At 44.7% G+C, this 23,815-nt stretch overlaps 1 protein-coding gene across 1 annotated transcript in view; it reads right to left on the bottom strand.

The window, feature by feature from the left end:
* The window catches only part of LOC311579728 (C-C motif chemokine 4), a 31,344-nt gene extending 18,219 nt beyond the window's left edge, over positions 1-13,125 (bottom strand). Inside the window, exons 1-2 of the mRNA XM_084750559.1 lie at positions 13,013-13,125; positions 9,978-10,186 (exon numbers count right to left, since the gene is read on the bottom strand). The gene's annotated coding sequence lies outside the window, so the exon portion shown is untranslated. The remainder of the gene's footprint in view (positions 1-9,977; positions 10,187-13,012) is intronic.
* Between the last annotated feature and the right edge of the window lie 10,690 nt (positions 13,126-23,815).

The raw sequence follows: 23,815 nt of genomic DNA, 5'->3' as shown, positions 1-23,815 counted from the left end.
AGGGGAGAGGCTACCATTGCTGTGTCCTCCTTGCTCCCATGTGTAAGTGACATTGTTGTGTCCAGTGAGATGAGATGCCGGTCCAGCTTCCCAAACGTCAGGAGACGTCAGTCTACCCACGGAAACGGCCACAGCTGTCACGGCCACTGTGGAAACTTCTGCTTAAGCTCTGAGGGACATTATGTGGGTGTCTGTTTCAGTCACCATCTTTCTAGGAACCCTGATATAACGCCAGAAGTAACCAGCTTGCCTCCAGTAACCCAGTAGCTTCGGGTGGCACTGCTTATAACCGTTCTGGATGTTTCTGTTCATCTTTAAGATGTCCTCAGTAGGACAGGGGAGAAGCTCGTGCTTATGACAGCTAGTGTGGGCAGGCTCAGTAAGACTGTACACACTGCGGGGATGAAGTGCGGTCAGCCAATGGGAGACTGTCCATCTGTGTGGCTGGTTGAACAAACAGCCCCCCTCACTCTTTAGGTCAGTCCGAGAGATCCCAAGATATCTTGCAGCTAAAGCCCCAATAAAGTCTCGTCCAAGCAGCTTTATTGGTATGTTGTGGTCTTTTAACAGTGATAGAGTGGGTTGAGTTGGTAGCACAAGACACAGACAAGTGTAAGGCTGGCAGCCCTCAGCTCACCCAGCAGCTAGAAAGGAGTCCGAAGCACCTCAGGGTGGGTCTGGCAGCAGTACCTTCAAGCTGAGTCTTCAAACAGCGGCAGAAGTTCTGAGAAAGTGAGAGACCACAGAGAACTGAGCTGGTCCTCAGAAAACAAAGAGACTGCAGAAGGCTAAGAGCTGTGGTGGCAGAGGGCTGAGAAAGAGCACCCGCCCAAGGAGACTGACAATTACATACATCAGCTCTAACCAGGTGTCGGGCCTTGCACTCAAAAACCAGGCTGAACCCTGTTGAAAGAAAGGGGCTCTGCTTGGTTATCTGTGATGTCCATGTGAATAGAAGAAAAGAGCCCAAAGCAGACTGGTAAGACAGTGATGGTTCTCAAAAGGTGGTGCATGGACATCTGGGTGGCCATCACCTAGGATCTAGAAACCCAAGTTCCAAGCCTTTTCCAAGCAGTGGGCCCATCCAGCTGTGTTTTCACAACCCTCTGGTGCACGTTAGAGTTTAAAAACTCTATATTCTATTCAGACCATTCTGTACTTCAACCAGAGCCATATTTCTATATGGTAGAGTGCTCTGTGTTTCTCTGGGTGTTAGCTGTTGTAAGGAGGAAGCCAATTAACCCAAACCAAAGAAGTTTGAGCCAATGAACTGTCTGCCAGGTACAAAGTGGGCTATGGGCCGAGGTGACCCAGATGCAGCTGCCCAGCTACAATCACATCTCCCTTAGAGGTGTTTCCAGGAAGCCTACTTGCCACTGGCCCATGAATCCTTTTTTGTTTCTTTGTTTGTGATCAGGGAAGCGTGTGTTATTGTTGAAAAGAAAAAAAAAAGTATCTGGGATATTTTTTGCTTCTTAGCCAGTTACTGGTGGTGAATTTTGTTATTTGCTTAGGTTAATCAAGATACATATGTCTACATAATTTCATATCAATTTAAAGTTGAAGAAATACAAGGCTGCAGTGGCTCACGCCTGGTAATCCCAGCACTCAGGAGGCAGAGGCAGATCGCTGTGAGTTCGAGGCCAGCCTGGTCTACAAAGCAAGTCCAGGACAGCCAAGGCTACACAGAGAAACCCCTGTCTTGAAAAACAAAGAAGAAGAAGAAGAAGAAGAAGAAGAAGAAGAAGAAGAAGAAGAAGAAGAAGAAGAACAAGAACAAGAACAAGAACAAGATCAAGAAGAACAAGAACAATGAAGAAGAAGAAGAAGAAGAACAAGAAGAAGAAGAAGAACAAGAAGAACAAGAAGAACAAGAAGAACAAGAAGAACAAGAAGAACAAGAAGAAGAAGAAGAAGAAGAAGAAGAAGAAGAAGAAGAAGAAGAAGAAGAAATACAAAGAAAGGCGTCATCCCCAAGGAAATACAGGCTTATGTTTTGAGGAGGGATGTAGCATAGACTGCAGTGTGGGCTATCCTTGATTTCCTTTGTAGGCATATGAAGCGCACTGATATTTTGCATGTGATGTGTGTTTCTTCTCTTTTGCCCTGTAAATTAGAAAAGGTCAGGCATTGGGAGCCCTTTGGCTTAGAGGTCTTGCCGTGTGTACTTCCTGCTTCCCCACAAAGGTCTATTGTCCAGATCTGAAACTCAAGAGAAATTATTACTCTCTATGGCATGAAGGTAATCACCAGAAAACGGAGCTACACACCCACTCTGGAAAGAATGCATGCAGCCCCGTCTGTCACCAGCACCACCCACCTCCACTTACAGACGATGGCGGATGGGGGAAGTGAGAGAACTTGTGGAGATTGCCCACGTGAAGGAACACAGGGGAGTCTTTTCATAGTGAAGACACAGATGGGGAGTCCTCAGCTGAGGAGTTCCCTTCTTTTCTGGCAAGATCATCAACATAGAAAGCTTGTATCAGAGTCTCCAGATTCTCAAAGCCTGGGTGGGCAGGTCTTGCTTAAAATGGGCTAATTTGCATTTTGGACTTTTTTCTAATGTATTATCATAATGCAAAGATTTCCAATTTGTAACGGTTACCGAATTCTTCTGTGTGGTAATTGATCTAAATTACATCCAATTTCAAGTTGATGTAAACGCACTGGAGATTAAACATGTGTATGCACATGACCTCTCCCCCCAGGGTTGGATTTTTTCAAGGGAGGAAATGAATTATTCGGTGCAGACTTCCTTGGCCAAAGCCTAAGTGCCTTTTCAGGTTAGTTAGCATTGGTTCGTTAAGCTTAGCCCTATGTCCATACACCTTGATGCCATTTGACTAGTGTACTCTGGCTCCTGAGGAAGGTCTCTGGAGAGAGCATCATCTGAAAGGTTGGCTGTGCCCTCGTCACTCACTAGCCCAGCCCTTGGCTGGTACTGTCCCAACCAGCCTGGGTGGAATCATTTGGGTCGCATTGTCCATGAGTCGTGGCGTCTTTGTTTATTCACATCTGCGTGGTTAGAACAGCTGTGGACTATGACAGAACTTTCTGCTCTGCAGGGGAAACTATGATTGCAAAGCTCTAGTGAGAAGGAGCCCTCAAAGTGTGATCCTGGGATGGCACTGACATTTCACCTCCTTGTACTGTGGAAACCACTGCCCTGTAAACAGCCCAAGTTGGGTGAGCACCTGACCTGTTCTTGCGGATATGCCGAGCTCAGTGGTTACCCAAGACCCCTCTTGCATGTACAAGTCAACAGGACACAGCTGTGTTAAAATACTTCCTTTCCAATCTCCCCACCCCCAGTTCCCTCCTCCCCACAGCCTAGGGTCTACCTACTAAGAGACTAAGATGTAGGTTGCCCCAAGAAGGATGCTGACAAGTGAGCATCCAGACCCCATCTCGTTCTGCCCACACACAGAAGCCCTTGTTATTCTCCTCACTCGCCCCCCCAATCCTGGGCTTCCTGTAAGTCTACCTTCGACTGTGGTTCTTGCCTCTAGCTTGGGTCAGACCACGTGACCAAAATACCGAAGACCAAAGTAACCATGTGAAACAATTTCACAAGGGATTTTCAAAGCGCCTTTGGCTATAGGTTTGGTGGTGGTGGTGATGGTGGGGCGGGGTTCTTTCCAAAATACTTTAGCTTCCTATTTTTATACAGCTTAGAAGACGGGTTGAGTCCTGTCCTATTTGGGAAATGGGGAAACTGAACAAGTTTCATCAAGCCGTAGAACCCAGCGACACTGAGGGTTCCTTAGTCTGTGTCACGGGTGATCTTCTGGGTTGGTCTCTTCTTAGATTGTCTGGAGTTCCTCAGAAGAGCTGGAAACAAGAGACAGACTATTCATTCAGTTAGCGGCATTTCCTGCAGGGGGAGATAGTGACCAGCTGCAAAGCAGAAACAGAAATGGAAGGGGCAGGACAGGGAGAGCAATCTCCAGCTGCCTTCTAGTTCCCCCCAGTCCTCACGTGGAGCAGCAGCCTTTCCCTCTGCTGTCTTCTGATTTTATCATTGGTTTTAAAAAAAATGGAGCTGATAAACTCCTTTAGGCTCAGCCTGTGCCTTCCCTCAGAGTTGGCTCAGACCCCTGAGCATCTGTGAATTTTTCTATGACCACCCTCTACACACACACACACACACACACACACACACACACACACTGGCAGCAGGCCCCTAACAAATCCATAGGTGATTATCACGAAAGAAACAGGTGGTGTCAGGTAAAAATCAGTCTTCTTGTCCATCTCTGGAAGAGGCAGGACATATAAAGTCATCATGAATGAGGGTAGGAAGAGTCTGAAAATGCCCACAGGGTGGCTGTGGACAGTTGTAGGGAGTCCTGCCCTTTGAGGATGCATAGAAAGGTCAGGAGGGGACTTCCGGGCCTGGCCTGGAAGCAGCAGGAAGTCAGGCAGGAGCTGCAGAGGAAGAGGGGCTAGCGGCTATGAGACCACCATCACCACCACCACCCCCATCATTATGAAAAGACCTAGAGGTGACAGGTTTGGGGAGACAGCCTTGAGAAACTGGAATGACCCTGAGCTTTAGCTTCCCAAGCCGGAGGAGGTAAAGAAAAGAGTGAGACCGGAAATTCCCTTTGCCCGTTTCTCAGTCTTCATAGTGTCTAGGTCAAAAACTGATAGGTCTTTCTCAGGTACCCGGTGTCAATCAAGTACAACACAGAAATGAATTTCTATGAGTCCTGGAAACAATAAAAATACCAGTTACATCTTGGGCAGATTAGGAAACAAGAGACCCAAGGACAGGCTGGTTACCAAGAAACTACGCTCTGGATATTTAATGAATAATGATTTATTTAGGCAAGCCAATTAAAAATGTATGTGTACACATTCATTATACAAAACTATGGACTTTATTGGGACATTTTCATCCACGTGTGTAACATATTTTGATCATACACACTCCCCTATTATCTTCTCTTCCCTGCCTATTACCTGATAGTGCCCCATCCACTTTCATTGTATCTTTTTTTTTTCCTCCCAGTATATTCTACATATAAGAGAAAGCACGAGACACTTGTTTTCCCACGGCTGGCTCTTTTCATTTAGCGCGATGACCTCCAGTTCCATCCATTTTTCCTGCAAATGTCCTGACTTTGTTCTTCTGTATGGAATATTAATATTCTATTATATATATATGATATTCTCTCTTTCTTTTCTTTCCTTTTTTCCTTCCTTCCTTCCTTCCTTCCTTCCTTCCTTCCTTCTTCCTTCCTTCCTTCCTTTTGCTGTTTTGAGACAGGGTTTCTCTATGTAGCCCTGGCTATCCTGGAACTCACCCTGTAGACCAGGCTGGCTTTGAAGCCTCCCGAGTGCTGGGATTAAAGGTGTGCGCTATCACACCTGGCCTTTTTGTTGTTGTTGTTGTTGTTGTTGTTCATTATCCTGTTGATGGGCACTTAGGCTGATTCCAACACTTGGCTTGTGTGACTAGTATCGTGATAAACCTGGGTTTGTGGGTGTCTCTGCCTTATGCTGACTCTGACACTTTGGGTATATGCCCAAGACAGTATAGCTGAATCATGTGGTGGCATTTTCATTGTTTTTGAAGAGTCCCTATATTGATTTCCATCGTGGCTGTGTGCTATATTTCTGCCAACAGTCCACAAGGGTTCCTCAGCCTCCACCCCTCACCTGCATTTGTTATTTTAACCCCTCTGGCTGGGCTGAGATAGACCTCGATGTCACCTTGTTTTGCAGTTGACCGACAGCCAAGGACTGAACACCTTTTCTTGTACGTGTTTGCCGCGGGTGCTTGTTTTAAGACGTGTCTTTGAAGTTTATTTGCCCGTTTATTGATGGAATTACTTGCATTTGTGTGTGTGTTAATTATTTTTACTTCCTTATTTATTCTAGAAATTAGTCCTCTGTTGTATAAAAAGCAGAGGAGCCACACGCTGCTCCACAGCTGAGTAGTCTCAGTTTGAGAGAGCAAACAAAAGTTAACATCATCAAACACCACTTAGCAGAGACAACTGGGGGAACACTTTGAAGTTATGTGGAAATTCCCAGTCCAGAGTTCTGGGTAGAATCGAGTCTTCCCTCCAGGGTGAGCCTCTGCCTTCTCTTTTCCTCACTAGGCATTTTTATATTATAGATTAAATAGTAACCTTAGTTACTATTACAAACAGTTTACTTCCTAGCTGTTCTCAATGACACAGTGTTTTGAATCTTGGGCAGCTTTGCTATTCTCCCTGTTACAGTAGGAGCTGAGAGGCAACCAGCCTCAGCCAAAACTCGCAATCTTCCTGCCTCCCCTCCCTAGGCGTACCGCAGATATGCATCGCCATGCCTGTTTAGGGTAGCTGATTTTTGTAAGGCGTTTCCATGCATTCTTAGCTGCTTGCTGAAGAGATTCCTGTAACTGTCTATGCCAGCCTTCCCCTAGCCCTGCCAATCACACAGTGGTTGACACTTACTCTATATGTAGTTGAGTAATTGTTTGGTTTTGTCTGTAAGACCTTGTTCCAAAGCCGTCAACCAATAAATAGTCATAGCTTGTCATTGACTGTTTCCACACTCAGATGTGTAAGATAATGGCTTATTTTCGGAATGACCCGCTCCGAAGACTGGTGATTCTGCCGTCTTTGTTCTGCAAAGTCAGCATTACTGGTAGGAAAAATGGTGGGGGAAGAGGAAATATCTGAGGAAGTCATCGACAGGAAATGGCCAGAGTGCCTCTAGCTTCAGATGCCTGAAGTAAAACGTTATTTATGAAACCATGATTATATTAAAAAATATCGTACAACTGGCATATAGTGCTACATAGATACGATCAATCTTTAGAAGGTTAATTTTATGTGTATGAGTGTTCGGCCTGCATGTTTGTGCATCTTTGTATAATTTACTATGTGCATGCCTGGTGCCTGTGGCGGCTAGAAGCATCAAACCCAGGTCCTCTGGTAGAGCAGCGAGTGCTCTTAACTACTGAGCCATCTCTCCAGCTCTGACAAACTGTCTTCTAAGAATCCTGCAACCGCGCTCAGCTTAGTGGTCCATGCCTGTTATCCCAGCACTTGAGAGGCTGAGACAGGGGTGATCTCGTGTTTAAGAGTAGCTTGGACTCTGTAGCAAGACTTTCTCTCAAAAAGAAAAAAAGTGCATGCCAGTCTTTAAATTCTAACAGTTCTGCCAAAGGCTAAGTACAGAGCTGGTGGAACGGTAACTGCTGGCTAAGAAGTTAAAATAACTTGCCTATGGTCCAGGATCGTGTAGCTAATTAATAGTATGACTAACACGTTATGTTTGCTTGACCGAGACTTCTAGAATCACATAAAATGTTCATTTAAAATACTGAATTTTAAGCAGGACAATTTCTTAGGTTTGGATCTAGGATTTTTTTTTTCTAGTTCCCTAAGTGATTTACATGCAAACCCAAAACTACTGACATAACTACGCAGGATTTAACTATTTTTAAAAACCAAGGTACATGGGGCTGGACAGATGGCTCAGAGGTTAAGAGCACTGGGTGCTCTTCCAAAGGTCCTGAGTTCAATTCCCAGCAACCACATGGTGGCTCACAACCATCTATAATGAGATCTGGTGCCCTCTTCTGGTGTGCAGGCACACATGCAGGCAGGACGCTGTATAAATAATAAAAATTTAAACAAATAAACAAACAAACAAGGTGCATATGGGAATGGGCGGGTTTCACAATGTTATTTCCCACAAAAATCAGTAATTTATGTTAAATAAAAGAAAACTGACCAATGTATGTGTTAGTCAGCTTTCCATTACTGGTAAAAAGTACACAGGATAATCAAGTTTTTTGTTTTTTGTTTTTGTTTTGTTTTGTTTTGTTTTTTTGAGACAGGGCTTCTCTGGTTAAGCCTGGCTGCCTGGATGTCCGGGAACCCTTTCTCTCTGTAGACCAGGCTGACCTAATTTGGAGATCGGCATGCCTCTGCTTCCACATGCCTCTGCTGGGATTAGAGTGGTCCACTACCACTCCCTCCTAAGATAATCAAGTTGGAAAAAGGATTTATTTTGAATCGTCAAGAAATTTCAGTTCATGGTTGTTGGTCCCATCCTTTTAGACCTGTGGCAGCATGGCACATCACGACGGGGACGCAAATCAAAAACTACTGACTGCTCATTTTAATGGCACGGGGAAGCAAAGCCAGAGACTAAGACTTCAAATCCCTTAGGGCATGTCTCCAATAACCCAACTTCCTTCTCCCACTTGCTAAAGGTTCCACCACCTCCCCACAATGCAACAGCAATCCTTTAATACACGGGTATTTGGGGGGAAAACTTGTGAAAACCACAGCTCTATGCTCTGCTAGACTGCTTTTGTTGCAGCCAAATTTCCTACTAGACCAATCACCTAGATCAGGGCTCACCAACTCTGATCCTCAGGAGAAATCCAGCATAGCATCTGTTTTTATATATAAAGTTTTATTGATACAGGGCCTTGTCCATTCATTCCTTGCTACTTTTGACACTGCTTCTTCACTAGTAAGACAGAAAGGAATAGCTGCAAAGCTAAAAAACATTTACAGGAAAAGTTTGAGGATGAATGCCCTATATTGTGTGTGTGTGTGTGTGTGTGTGTGTGTGTGTGTGTGTGTGTGTGTGTGTGTTTTATAAAATGCAAGAAGAGAAATTTCAAGAATATTTCACAAAGTGTTCATATGTAACAAGAATTGTGAGGCATTGCTGGCCCACCCCCCTCTGGAAAGGTGGGTACACATCTGTGCTAGGAAAGGTCAGGGACTGCTCTTTTTTTTTTTCCCCCTATCTCATCAGTTCCCTAGATCCCATTTGGTGAAAAGTGTCACAGAAAACAAAAACAATAACAGATAAACAAACAAAAACTTCTTGAGTGAGGGTGGCCTTTTGAGCCTTTTGGCTCCTTCTGGTGGCTTTCCCAGTCCTCCCTCGTCCTTTCCTTCCTCCTCCTCCTTCCCTTTTGGTCCCCCCTTTTTTCCTTTTAATCTTTGGTCTTGGGCCCAGCTTAGACTTTCCTCTTCTACACCGAATGCGTGAGACTTAGAGTGCACATTAAAGTATAGCTCCTTGCTTTTTAGCTGCCTCCTTTTCCCTGATCTGGCTGTTGCTTTTGTGCTTCCCAAGCCGAGGTTTCCCTCTCTGCTTGAGAGAAGGTGCCGGGGTGGGCGCCTTCCCTCAGAGAGGCCTGAGAACCTGGATTCTCTCTGCCTGAGAGAGATGGATTCGCCTGCACGCCCTCTAGGAGAGTAGCCACTGGGCTTCACTGACCCACAACCCGGCCCATCCGGTCTCCAGGTCCTCAGTGCAGCAGCGTGCCAGCCTGGAGCAGCTCCCTGAACAAGCTTCCCCAGAGGGTCAGAAGAAGAGGGACAAAGAATACTAAGCTGACAGTCTATAGTAATCAGTGGGAATGGGGAAAGGAAATAAATAATTCTATCAGTGTGTGAGTTCACATTGGTTGTGTCACTTTCAGTGGTAAAACTTATACATACATATATATATATATATATATATATATATATATATATATATATATTCATATTATGTCTCAATTGTTATCCCATCCCTTGTATCCTCCCATTCCTCCCTCCCTCGCGCTTTCCCCTTACTCCCCTCCCCTATGACTGTGACTGAGGGGGACCTCCTCCCCCTGTATATGCTCATAGGGTATCAAGTCTCTTCTTGGTAGCCTGCTATCCTTCCTCTGAGTGCCACCAGGCCTCCCTATCCAGGGGACGTGGTCAAATATGGGGCACCAGAGTTCGTGTGAAAGTCAGTCCTCAGTGGTAAAACTTTTTAATGAGTAAATAGAAGAAGCTACTCAGGAGGCTGGCGCAAAGTTGTTGAGTGACTTTCCAGGGAGACACAAAATAACATATGTTAATTTTGGATAGCATGAAAACACCAAAAAAAAAAATCAATAAACTCTTCATGCTGTGGCAAAATGCCTGATAAAAAGCAAGATGAGGGAGAAAGGGTATATCTTGGCTTACAGTTTGAGGAGACACAGTCGATCTCGGCAGGGAAGACATGACGGCAGGAGTGGGAGGGAAGTGGTGGTCACATTGGGTGCAGCTCAGGATCCCAAAGCATGGACCGGCGCCACCCACATGTAGGGTGTGTCTTCCTGCTCCTGTTAACCTAATGTAGAGGATTCCTCACAGACATGCCCTGAACCTTGTCTCTTCAGTGATCCTGGACCCTGTCAAGTTAACAGTCAGTGTTAACCACCATACGCATTCCTCCTGATAGGTTAAACAAGTTTGTTGGGGGTTACTTATAGAGCAGTGGACGAATGCAAATGGCAGAAATTCCCTGAAGTCACCAACCATCCTACCTAGGCAGCCTTCAGTTTAGATGGCTGTGACTCTGCAGCAGGCTTCCTGCAAACCCAGGTTCAGAGCTTTTAGCTAGGGTTAAAGCTGCAGACGAAAGGGTAAGACCACACACAGCCCAGGCAAAGGCAGACTCTATTTTCCATGTGTCTCAGAATGTCTCTGTCCTTGCCTTTACAAGGCACTTTGCTGGCCTTAGCAAACACTGTCTGGCTGTGGGGGGTGGGGGGGCGGGATGTAGGGCATCCACATGGAAGCTTCTTGAAGATGGAGTCTATTCTGAATAATATTTGGCGGGGGGTGGGGGTGAGGGGAGGTTCATATCACTTCAAGGAAGCTCATAGACTAATTGTAGCCAAAACAGTTAAGTCAGCATGGCCTTCAAGCCTTTCCTCTCGTAGAGCCTACAGATGAAGACAGAAGCATCCTGAAGGCCCAAGTCACCACGGGGAATGAAGCTGCTTTGAGATGGAAATCACAAAAAGCAAAGTCCTTAGGCCTGTAGTATCAGCCTCGCCTGAGTGCTCACTAGAAAGGCAGAATCTTGAGCCACGTCCTCAACCTATAGACTCGGGGTCTCCTGGGAGAATGCCGGAAATCTTTTGAAACGTGCCCTAGAGGGAATTACCTAAACCACACAGATCCTGTGTGAACAGAAAACTTGTATATATAAAACAAAAACATGGTGGGTTTTGTTACCTGGGCTAGCCGAATTTACTGACTGTTGTAGAGTAGAAAACAAGACGCTTAACTTTTCTCCTATCTTAGCTCCTAACTATGCTTCTCCTGAGCATCTCCAGCACAATCATCACTTTATGGCCACACTCAGTCATAAAATGTCTTTCCAAATAACACTTCAGTCTCAAATTACATTAACTGTTGCTGTTGTTGTTGTTGTTGTTGTTGTTGTTGATGATGATGATGATGATGATGGTATTGTGTGTGATGCACATGTATGGACACACACATATATTGGCATGCACATGCCATGGCGCATGTATGGAGGTGAGGGGACACCTTTGTGAAATCAGTTCTTTCCTCCTACCTTTGTGTGGATTCTGGGGATCAAATTTAGGTCACCCTCTTATTCAAATGCTAAATCTCCTCTGGAAACACCTCCTAAGCACATCCCAAAATAATGTTTTATCTAAGTAATAATTAGCCTGGCAAAGTTGACGCCATAGAATTAACTGTCCCAGTTGTGTTCTTTGCGAAGGTGCAGCTGGTATACAACAGTCAGGGAACAACCTTGTTGGCTGTCACACCTGTGACATTGTTCCACCAGCAGGGGGTAATGTGAGGGTAGAAATTAATACAAAAGAGCAGCTAGAGGACAGCTAGGGCTCAGCGTGGCTCTTAGATCTGCTGGAGACACACTGTGCATGGCGGCCTGTGCTTCTGATTAGCCAGCCGACAGAATTAACAAAACCCACCAGATCCAAGGCACTGAAACTCAGGAAAGACTGCCCTGTCTTGTCTCTGACTCAAACCAGCCCGCAACTGTAGGTCCGATGGTGGTTCTCAGTCCTGACTCACTTTAATAACACCCAGGGAGGTGTTTTTTTTTTTATGTATACAGTGTTGTACCTGCCTGTACACCTGTAGGCCAGAAGAGGGGCATCAGATCACGTTAAAGGCGGTTGTGAGCCACCATGTGGTTGCTGGGAATTGAACTCAGGACCTTTGGAAGAGCAGGCGGCGCTCTTAACCATTGAGCCATCTCTCCAGCCCCACCCAGGGAGTTTTAAAGTTTGGTAATGGAGTTTGAACTTTGGAAGTGAGAGCCCACCCTGGAATTTAGGAAAGGTTCTGGCTGACTCTATCTGAGCTCAACTTTGGAATAACCTCTTTACATTTAAGCCAACCTTAGGCAGGTATCTCCATCAGGAAATGGATATTTGAATAAAAGATATTCACCCCAGAGAGGGTGGCCAGGTATAATATAGGAAGACCCAGGAAAATTCAAACCCTGGACAAAAAACAATTTCTATATATTCTAAATATACACGAGGCATACTTATCCTTAAAGCCTGTTCAGTTGTCATCTGAGCCTCACCACAGATATGGCCATGGAAAAAAATTCTCCAGAAAATAAAGATGTGAACAACAGGGGATATAGCCAGGCTACCAGCCCAGAGTCCTCGCTAGCTCTGGACAGCTTTGCTAGGCTGGCACTCACATGAGCCAGCATGAACACAGAACCCAGCACCTGACAAGCTCTCAGCAGATGTCAGCTGTCGTTCAGCAGTGGTTCGCTTATGAAAACGAGCTTAAGGGCACACACAGAACACACTATGTTTGCATTTGTTCCAGTGGAGTATTCCCAGAGCAGTGGTTCTCAGCCCTTCCTGATGATGCGACCCTTTGATACAGTTCCTCACATTGTGGTGGCCTCCAACCATAAAATCATTTTTGTTGCCACTTCATAACTGTAATGTTGTTACTGTTATGAATTGCAGATATCTGTGTTTTCTGATGGTCTTAAGTGACCCCTGTGAAAGGATCAGTTAACCCTGAAAGGGATTGAAACCTAAAGAATGAGAGCTGCCACCCTAGACCATATTAATCCTGATCTACTTTATAAAATACTGTCAGTGTCGATTACCCAGGAAACCTTGCCCTGGGAAGCATCTGATATACGCGCTCCCATCTCTGTGGCTTCGGCCTCTTCTCAGATGTTCCTGGCCTCTTACCATTTCCCTGTCAATCTGTGCTTCGGATTTGAGAGGAAAACAAAAGCAAGAGTCATCCCAAGGAAACGCTCGCTGACGTTTGATTGAAGTACCTTCAGTGTGTTGGCCACTCTTGATACGTGTGGTTCAGTTTCTCGCCACCCCCCCCAGAAAGTGAATCTCACTCACCAGTTCACAGAGGGTATCTGAGGAGAGCTGAGGAGAAAGGGAGAAGGATGAAGAGGAAGTCACAAGACAGCCACAGAGCATTTGTTGCACAACGCCATTTAAAAATGAAAACACGGTGCCAACATGAAATGAGATGCATAAGCAAGATCGAGTTAAGGAGGAGCCCAGAGCGTGGCTGGGCTTTAGGGTGGGGCCGCAGAAGAGATGCAGAGCAAGCATTTCTTCCTTGCTTAAGCCCACAGATGTTATACTTCCCTGATGCCTCCGGAACCTTTACGAGTTCCGTTCCAGGTCAGTGACGTACTGCTGGGCCCAGTGCCGGCTGGGATCAGCACAGACCTGCCAGCTTCTCTTGACCTGGAAACTCCAGAGAATGGTAGAATGGTAAAACCTTAAGGACGCCCACTGGGGGACTCCTGTGACCCTCTGCATCCGTCTTTTCCTATACATCTCAGGGTCTGACCTTATGTTCTCCGAATTTCCTCCAATCTTAGGGCTCATGGGTCTACCCTGAGCATCTTTGAGGTCTTTGAAAAGCCAGCTTCCTTATGACATCCCTGTCTTTGCAGTGCCCAGGGGCTGTGCAGGCACTAGACCAGGTCTGAGCACCCAGGAGCCTCCCTGATGGACCTAGGGAACCAGGTACTCTCCGCTCCACCAGCTTCTTGGTCACATGACAGCCATTCCCAATCTCTGTGGAATCTTCCATGAGGTCATCAAGATGCATTGGGCAGTTGGTCTCTCTGTGGCAGGTGTGTCTGTCTATGAGAGACAGAATGGAAACACAGAAGGAGCCATGCAGAAGAAAGGTCAGCTAGCCACTCTGTGCCCTGGCCCTGAGAAACAGGCAGAAGCGCATGCAGACAACACTCTTAGAGAGGACAAAAGAAGCCAGCCAATCTTTTCCCTGGCATTTTTTTTTTTTACTAGATTTCGCTGTGTTTTCCTTTCTTAGGGTGTTTCTTGCTTTTGGTTTTGAGACTCCACATCTCTCTATGGGCAATTTAATTTTCTGATGAAATTACTTTCGCTTCTCATTGAGAAATGCCACCTGGAGCTCACTGGGAAAGTCAGGGCTCTGCCACACTGCGAGAACTTATTTGGACCTACTATTTGTCAGCATTCTACTTCCTGTCAAAATCTGTTAGGCCTCCATTTCCCATCCAGAAACTAGGACTCTCACTCTCTGTGCCTCTCAGAAAAAAAAAATAGAATTACCAGACCCTTCCTCGAAGGAGAATTCTCTGAGAAGTGATCTACAAGTCCCTCTCGGGCTTCCTACTCAGAGGGTGTCAGGCACATTCTTTGGCACTGTGGTCCCAGCCATAGCCAGACACAGACACGAAGGATAATAGGCTCACAGGAGGCAGAGCATCTGTGAGAAAAAGGGGTTCCAATGTAGGACATGCCTTTGGGGTCTAAGACATCACCTCTCTTTATAAGCACTACGGGGATTTGGAAGATGAAACACTGAGCGGACAAAGGAAAGACTTTTCACCATGTTACTGACACCTACACCGCATGGCCCAGGAGAGCCTTGGGTCACCACAAGGTTTCAGGCAGTTTGCAAGAATGGTCCAGCTGCTTACTCACTGGGGAAATGGTTTCCGCAGTGAGAGGAGGTGTGATGTGTGGCTGGGGAGCTGGTGATATCTCACCAGAGCAGATCTGCATACCAAGCATTCGTCCCACAGAGTAAGCTTGGGCTTACTGACAGCCAGCCTCTCCAGTTATCCCAACAGTGCCGTGTGCCGTGGAGTCGTGAAAAGCACAACCCAAGTTAAGGCCATGCCCTGCATGGAGATAGCAGAATTAGGAAAGCCACAGCTGCGGGAGAAGCAAGATTGAGACTGGCAAAGGGTGTGGTGTGTCAAATCTGTTGATCCTAGCACTTGGGAGCCTGAAGCGGGAGGACCGTCATGAGTTTATGGCCAGCATGTACTACCTAGGAAGTTCCAGGCCAGTATAGTATATGTATATGAATGCGTATACATATACACATACATATTTATGCTATATGATGTAGACATACGTGTTCATTGTACATGCGCACTATGTATGTGTAATCGTACATATGTGTACAGAGAGACCTTTCTCAAGAAAAAAAAAATCTGTCCCATATCAAAAGCATAGTCAAAATCCTGATAAGAAACTGTGGGGCTGGAGAGTTGGCTCAGTGGTCAAGAGCACCATCTGCTCTTCCAAAGGTCCCGGGTTCAATTCCCAGCACCCACATTGACAGCTCACAACTGTCTGCAACTCCAAGATCTGACACCCTCACACCAATGCACATAAATTTAAAAATTAAATTTAAAAAAAAAAGAGAGGGAAACCGTGACGGCTTTGATACGTTAAACGACTGTTTAAAGTTTGAGCTCATTACTCTTTTTCTTGTTTTGATACAGAGTCTCGGTCAGGCTGGCCTCAAACTTGCTCAAACGTGAGGTCCTCCTGTCCGTGCCTCGGGCCGCTGGGATTGCAGGACGAGTTCACTGTTCTTATTACATCTTCAGCCTGCTCATCAGTCTCTGATGCTCGCGCCTCTGACTGGTTAACATGTTTTTTTTTTTCTTAGAAGCATCCAAGCTCCATGACGTCACAACCCTTCTCACTCAAAGTGTGGTTGAAATGTTACTTACACTGCCCAGGTTGTGATAGTGTCACCACGCACATCACCCTCTGTGGTCAGAGAGATGGTAACAGCAGGATTTGGCTCTGTGGAAGGAAATGTTCGTCTGTAGATTCTTGTGGGGCCACCACGCTAGCATCCCACCTCCACTCTTCGCCAACAACATTTCCATACGGTCAGCCTCAGTAAGTGAACATCCGAGCTATTCTTGTACATCCTGACTTCGTGGTCCTCCCCTTGCCCCGGAGTGTGCAGCACTACGTAATTTCCTCTGGTCATCCCTAACCTTTAACTGCTCCTAGTCAAGACTAGGGAGCATGGCTGGAGCCCCAGAAGGGTACAGGCGGCGTTGCTCGCCCCGCCTTGCCTTCGCCCACAATCCTTTGCTGGCCCGACCCCATACAGGCCTCCGCAAGCTTCTCACTGGAGCTCTCAGCTTAGTCCAGCGGTTCTCAACCTTCCTAATGGGGCGACCTTTTAATACAGATCTTCAAACTGTGGTGACCCCCAACCATAAAATTATTTTGTTGCTCCTTCGTAACTGTAATTTTGCTACCGTTATGACTCGTAATGAAAATATCTGCTATGCAACCACTGCGAAGGTCACGCCCCACAGGTCGAGAACCACTGGCTTAGTCTCACCTGGTCCCTGAAACTCTTTTAAGCTTGGCCTCTCTTCATTTTAGAGTTGTTTCTCATGCTCTGGTCAGACATTTGAGCCATCTATATCCCTGTTGCTTCTGATTATCTAGGGGGAAAAAAATCAAAGAATTTCATTTCTGGTGGCCAAATGTTCGGGCTAGTTTCTGAGGACTCTTATTTGTCCTGGTTTCTGGGTCTGAGAAGCAAGAGAAGGCTGGGGCCAGTTTTTAGTTGGGAAAATGGAGATCTTGAGCTTAGTGTAATGGCATACAGCTCTAATCCCAGCACTTGGGAGATGGATGTAGGAGAATAGGGCATTCAAAGTTATCAGAACGGAGGTGTGTGTGTGTGTGTGTGTGTGTGTGTGTGTGTGTGTGTGTGTGTGTGTGTGTGTGTGTTACATTAGATTATAGGCAAAATTAAAGCTGAGTGTGAGGGCACTCAGCGTTGCACAGGAGAGCTGGCAGGAAGAGAGAGTATGAAAACCCCCATGGAAGCCTATTATCTGTAAAAGTTAATTTTTTTTCTCCTGACTCAATTGTAGCCTGGGAAGCTTACTGCTTCCTTCTGCTGCCCTGGACCTAGTTCTGGAAGCTTCTAGCCTCCATACAATCTAACCTAGGCCTAGAATGTTTTCAGCTCTGAGACTTGCTGCTGACTCAGCTCATCCCTTCTTCTTTCTGAGCTCTGGTTTGCCTGGTTCAACTCAGCTGTTCTGGATCGAATTCTTCTCCCAGATGATTTATACAATCTGGCTTCTCTCTTGGCCTCAAACTAACTCAGGAATCTGCTCTAATCTCCTGGCTTCTTTTCATTTTCTGGCTTGTTCCATCTTCACCTGAATTCTCTCTCTGCAACCCATCTCTCTGTTACTGTCCTGGTTAAAACTGCCTTGTCTCTCTCTCTCTGAAAAACTGCCTCTTAAGTAGCTTTCCTTTCCTCTCTCTTCTTGTGAGAATTGGGCCTATCCTATTCTGTCAAATCTTTTCTGATTTGCCACCTTTTCTGCCACTTAATTAGACAACACTTTCAAACATGGGCGCTTCCTTCTACAAACTAACTTTACTTTCATTGTTTGGGATTAAAGGCATGTATCACCATGCCTGGACCCGAGCTGTTCTTTACCTGATACTTGTTCTATACCAGGACGGCCTTGAACTCAGATCTGTTTGCCTCTGTCTCCTGGATTAAAGGTGTGTTTGCATTCCAACCAGATCACACAGACCTAGAAGGTCTTTGGATGTGATCGCTTGCCAGAGCAGCCATGTTCTGAATTAACATTCCTCTACAATTATGTTAAAACCCAACTTAAAAGCTAATTAGAAGGCTAGTAGACTGTGTGTGAAATGAGCGAAGAGAGGGCAATGCTGACAGGGGTTTAAAGGATTACATGAGGCTAAGAAAGGGATGGGGAAGGAGAGAGAGAGTGGGCAGGCTCGCCACAACTAAGATGTATAAAAAAGCCTTTTTGAAGACCCACCAGTTAGGATCTAATAGACCTAGCATCTCTTCTTTGATTATACATTTTATTGTACTAGTCAGGGCTCTCCAGGGAACCACCGTGAGAACCCTAATATAAAATTGGGGAGCAGTTTCATGTAATCATGAAAATCGATGAGCCCCAATATTTAGGGGTAAGTTGGCAAGCTGAGGGGTAATAGGGTAATCCCATTGTTCAGCCCAAAGAAGTAAGAACTACCAAGCCTCTTCACAGACAGGAGAGTCAGACGTCTTTATTCTAACCTCGCCATCAGCTGACTGACTGAGGCCCATCCCCTTAAGGGGGGCGATGTGCTCCCCTTGGCTTCCTGATGTAGATCTTGGTCTCATCTGAAAATGCTCTCACAGAAATGCTGAGTCTTACGTCTGGGCATTTTCTGGCCCAGTCAAGTTGATGCTTAAATTTAACCATGGTAAGTGTCACTTCCCATCGCTCTGTAGTTCCATCTTACATAGATCTCTGTGTAGTCCCTTGTTGAATTCTGTATTCTGTCCCATTGGTTTATCTTGTGTCAATATCATATTATACCAATTGGTGCAGGTCAGTTAGAAATCCTGACACAGCCCCTGCTTTGTTCTTCTGTGTCAGTTTGCTGGATGTCCACAGTGTTGCTCTTCTAGGAACAGATTTAATCCAGCATTCCCTGTTGCACAAGGAAACATCCTGGCTCTAGCTCACCAGGTCATTTATTCCCTTGGGATGCCGTCTTCTGCCTCCATGGGTACCAGGCACATACATGGTGCACATACATACACACAGGCTAAACATTTGTACATATAAAAATAAATAATTTTTTTTTCAAAAAAGAACCTCACCGGGGCGCAGAAATCAAGTTCTATGGGAGAATTCTTATCTCGCTCATAGGACATCTGAAACCAGGGGAAACTGAGTCAATCTAAAACTGCACCAAAGCCCACATCCCCTAGAGGTCAGACTGAACCGGTGTCGCATCACACAGCAGCCTGAGAGGAGAGGCACATCTGTTCTGGGTGTGTTCTTGGTCTCCATCTTGATCGGTGTTTTATTTTTAGAAAGCCCAATATACAGTCACACATTATGATATATGTGAAGAAGCAAGAAAGTATTTCTCTAAGAACTTAAAAAAGAAATTAAGGCATATCGGGAACTAGAGTGTAAAGTAGTGTCATGTGTCTGAACTCGGACTCCAAGCGAGAGTGAACGTAAGGAAGAAAAATGGAAACCAATGATGAATGAAATCAGATTAGATTCTCAGGGATCCCATACAATTTGCAATGTGACAGTGAGTCAGGATATAACGGCTGCTGTGAATGATAACAGAAAATCCTCAGAGCACGACTACTAAGCAGATGGAGAAAACTGCACTTTTAATTAAAATATCACCATACTTATTTTTCTTTGGAACTTAGGTTTAAATTTCTGTTTCCATTTTATATTGTGAACATTTTTTTTTTACATTTTGAGTGTTTTCCCTTTTATTTGCTATTATACTGATTTATTTTATTGTGAAATAAGTAAAGGAAATAAAATTTAAAGATGAAAAAAAATCAGACACAGGAAAAAAGATTAAACACAGTAAAAATGAATGTGTGTGTGTGCGCGCACGCGCACGTGTGGTATATGTAGGTGGGTGGGTGGTGTGTGTGTGCGTGTGGTGTATGTGGTGTATGTGTGTGTGGTGTGTGTGTGTGTGTGTGTGGTGTGTGTGTGTGTGTGTGTGTGCGTGTGTGTGTGTGTGTGTGTGTGGTGTGTGTGTGTGTGCGCATGCGTGTGTGTGTGTGTGTGTGTGTGTGTGTGTGTGGTGTATGTGGGTGGGTGGGTGGTGTGTGTGGGTGTGTGGGTGTGGGTGTGTACCTGGTGATCACAGGTCAGAGGCGTCAACTTCCATGGAACTGGAATTACAAACAATTGTCAGATACTTTCTCCATGCTGGAAAAGGAAACAGGTGTTCCTAACTGCTGAGCCATCTCTCCAATGAACTGATGTCAAATATTATTGAAGAAGTTCTTAAGACAATAGGGAAAAATATTAGAATGCTAGACCCACAGAAGAGAAATAAAGAGAAACAAAACTGATAAATATTTTGGAAAATAGAATAAATGTTTAACATCTTTCTCCTATTCTTCCTCCTCCTTCTCTTTCCCCTTTAGGACAGAGTATCATGTAGCCCATAGATTTTAAACACCAAATACAGCCAGGCATGACCTTAAACTTCTGATCCTCCATCCTCTCTCTCCAGTATGAAGGGATTACAGGTCTGTGCCTCCAAGCCCAGTTTTATGGTGTGCTGGAGGTTGAACTCAGGGTTTCCTATAGACCAGGCAAGCACTCTACCAACTCAAGTACAGCCCAGCTTTTTTGATACTGCTAGATAATATTATTTATAGTAATATCAACCATTTAAGCAAAAATAAATGTGTTGTGAAATAAATAGTGCTTAAAGAAGGAAAACTTTAGACAGTGAAAGTGCAAACACAGCCTGAGAAAACAGCTGGAGAGCGTGCTAAGATGTTTACACCATTTATAGTCCTGTAAAGTTGTGAAATAAGGGGAAAGGGATACTAAAAGATATCTGATTAACCAAAAAAAAAAAAAAAAAAAAGGAGGAAAGGAGAATTAAAAAAAACTGTTTTAAGCATAAATATTTATGGTACTCAAAACAATCATGATAAATACAAGAAATCAGAATAGGAAAAAATACATTGTAATATTATGTCAGTTGAACACATCATATGATTACCAGGTTTAATAAAATCACTGGAAAATATTAATGCTGTTAAGCACTACAATATTAATACTGATATGCAGTGATCTTCTCCTCCTCTTCTTCCTTAACAACGCTATGAAAAGGCTGGCTATACCTTACATAAAATGCTTGCCCAGCGCCTAAGGAAATGGCTCAGTGGCCTTAGGACCTGAGTTCAGATCCCCAGCACCAACTTTAAAAGCTAGACATGGTGAGCATGCCTCTAACCCTAGTACTGGGGCATGGAAATCAGGGCAGAGAATGGGGGCAGAGACACAGATGAGGGCTGGAGACAGGCAGATAGGTGAGCAAGAGCTGTCCCCAGCCAGCCTGGCTGAAAAGGTGAGCTTGGCTCGGGGTAGACAGTAAGGCTGAAAGTGCTGTAAGACACCAAGGTCTTGCTTGGGCCTCTGCATAGATGCACATGGATCACATACCCACAGTCATGTGAATAGCACACACACACACACACACACACACACACACACACACCAAATAATTTTTGTAAAATATATAAAAATATATTCATATGAAAATGAAATGAAATCACTCATAATCATCAAAATAGGGGTTTTCACACTTTTTTTGTTATAATCCCATCCAGAAGGAAAGCATGTAGAGAGAAAATAATATTTATTATTCTCCTTTGCTTAAATGCCTTCTAGGTTTCCCTATAGCTGCTTTTAAATTAATGACTGACAGTCAAAGCGCTTGTTTTGTCCTAAGCAGAGAGTACCAAATGTCTACTGTTTAACTCAGAATACGAGTGCTTCTTATTCATGACTGAGCTGCCAGTGCTCTCAGATTATACTCAGTACGTACTGTGGCCTTGAGTAGCTGTGGTTCCATGTATGAGAATTCAACAAGCACAGACTGGAGATGTTTTTAATTGCATCTTTATTTAACATGTATGAACTCTTTTCTTGTCATCAGCCCTTACACAATAAACAACCATGATTGCTTATCTACCATTTACATAGTGTTAATGTCCGGCTGCGGCTCTGAAGAGGTCCAGGGTAGGGTCTCCAGGGCTGGATGCGGATTCCCCTCCAGTTCGCTTTATCTCTTGGGTCGCCATGGCTCAGGCAACTGATCAGGATTGAAAGAGGAAAGGGAGCCCAGAGTTTCTTCTCTAGGGACTGGCTGTACTGCAGCTGAGGAGGAGAACTTAAACTGACCACAATTTTCCTATGGCTGAGGCTGTAAGAGCGGCTTCTGGCTAGAGACTGCAGGGGTGGGGGTGGGGGGCGGTCGTAAAAGGAGGCTCTTTGATCTATAGATAGGCCTCCTTGCGGAGATCTCCAGTAAGCCAATGTAAACTTGGGCTTATTAGCCATAAAAAGCTGATGGCCCCGAGTCGGCTAACTTATTTGCGAATCTACAGGGAGATAAGAAATAAGAAAGAGATAGAAAATAAACCACTCACACACATACATTCAAGAGAAAAGGTGGATGAAATTAGGCATCTCGACTTCAGCTAAAGTTAAGCTTCCCAATTTCAGCACCGTTTATTGCAGTGACCACACTTGTACTTCTGAGAAAAGGGCATTACCTCATAGTCGGAGAAAAAGGCAATGAATCATGAAAACAGACAAATTCTAAAATACAACAGGTTACATGTTTTAAATCTAAACATTTCTTATCTAAGCATCCATTACTTAAGTTCACAGTGAGTTCAGAGTGACAAAGGTCTAAAGGTTACAAGAATATATGACTTATCAATTAGGACTGACCTAACTATACATTATCCAGCTATTGCTAAGTTCATAATCAGTTCAGGACAATAACTTTATCTGTCTTTAATTCTAAGAAACAGAGTAAATTTAGACATCTCTAGGTAGCCCCGTTCTACCTTGGGTTCATGCAAAGTTTAAACCAACTTGCGTATATTTTTGGTGAAATACCAGGATTCGTGGTGCCATCTGGAGTGGAGGCTTATCTGAAGCCACAAATCTGCCCCGAGGCTATCCCTAGTGAGGCATCTGGAGGTCCACAAAGGTATTTATTGCAGCCATAAGCTAACTTCAACTTTTAAAACTATTTGAATCAAATCAGGAATCCCATAATCAGGGATTAATTCATCTGAATAAGAAGCAGTACATCTTCAACAAAATCCTATAGGAAGTTTGCTCAATCAGAGCTGCTCAATACCCAGAAAGTTAACAGTTCACACCAATGCCAGATGTATTTACTTTTGGTTTTTCAAGACAGAGTTTCTCTGTGTAATCTTGGCTGACCTGGACTCACTTTGTAGACTGGGCTGGCTATGAATGTAGTCCTGGCTGACCTGGACTCACTTTGTAGACTGGGCTGGCTATGAATGTAGTCCTGGCTGTCCTGGACTCACTTTGTAGACCAAGCTGGCCTTAGACTCACAGTGATCCACCTGCCTCTGCCTCCCTGGGTGCTGGGATTAAAGGCATGTGTCCGGCTCTAATGCCAGATTTTAGAGAGATGCCACAAAGCACAATTGACAGGGCAGTCAGAGGTTGGAAGCAATTCTGGGGTACATCACAATACAGACCTTGCAAATACTAGATCACCTCCAGAGATTTCTCATGCCTTCTGAACTTCCCCAAATCAATGGCTCCTGACAGCATGTCAGAGGCTGGAAACAGTTTGGGGGTGCATCACGGTACAGACCTTGCAAATACTGGATCACCTCCTATACAGCCTACATGTCTCATGAGCTCCCTTAACAGGGTGGCTCTTGGCAACATAGTATTAGGTATGATAAATAATGTAAACTTTATCACATAGGAGGAAAGTTGGGCATTGTGGTTCATACTGGTAATTCTAGTACTTAGGAAGCTAAGACGGGGGATTGTGAGTTCAAGACCAGCCTGAGCTGCATTGCAAAACTCTATTCAAAAAGTGAAAGGGAAAAATCATATATATATATATTTAGAGAGAGAGAGAGAGAGAGAGAGAGAGAGAGAGAGAGAGAGAGAGGAGAGTGCCCAGGGGGATATGGACAGGTTATATGTAAATACTGTGCCATTTTGTATAAGAAACTTGAGCTTCTTCAGACGTTAGTGTCCTTAGGGGTCCTGGGACTGGCCCCCAACATACTCTGATGAACAACTGTATGTACAAAATAAGCGGATTAATAAATAAATGAATAAAGAATAGGCATTG

The sequence above is a fragment of the Acomys minous genome (assembly GCF_964271855.1).
Source record: "Acomys minous genome assembly, chromosome: 12".
Classification (NCBI taxonomy): domain Eukaryota; kingdom Metazoa; phylum Chordata; class Mammalia; order Rodentia; family Muridae; genus Acomys; species Acomys minous.
Note: the sequence above shows the minus strand (reverse complement) of the source record. Positions and strands in the feature narration are given on the sequence as shown.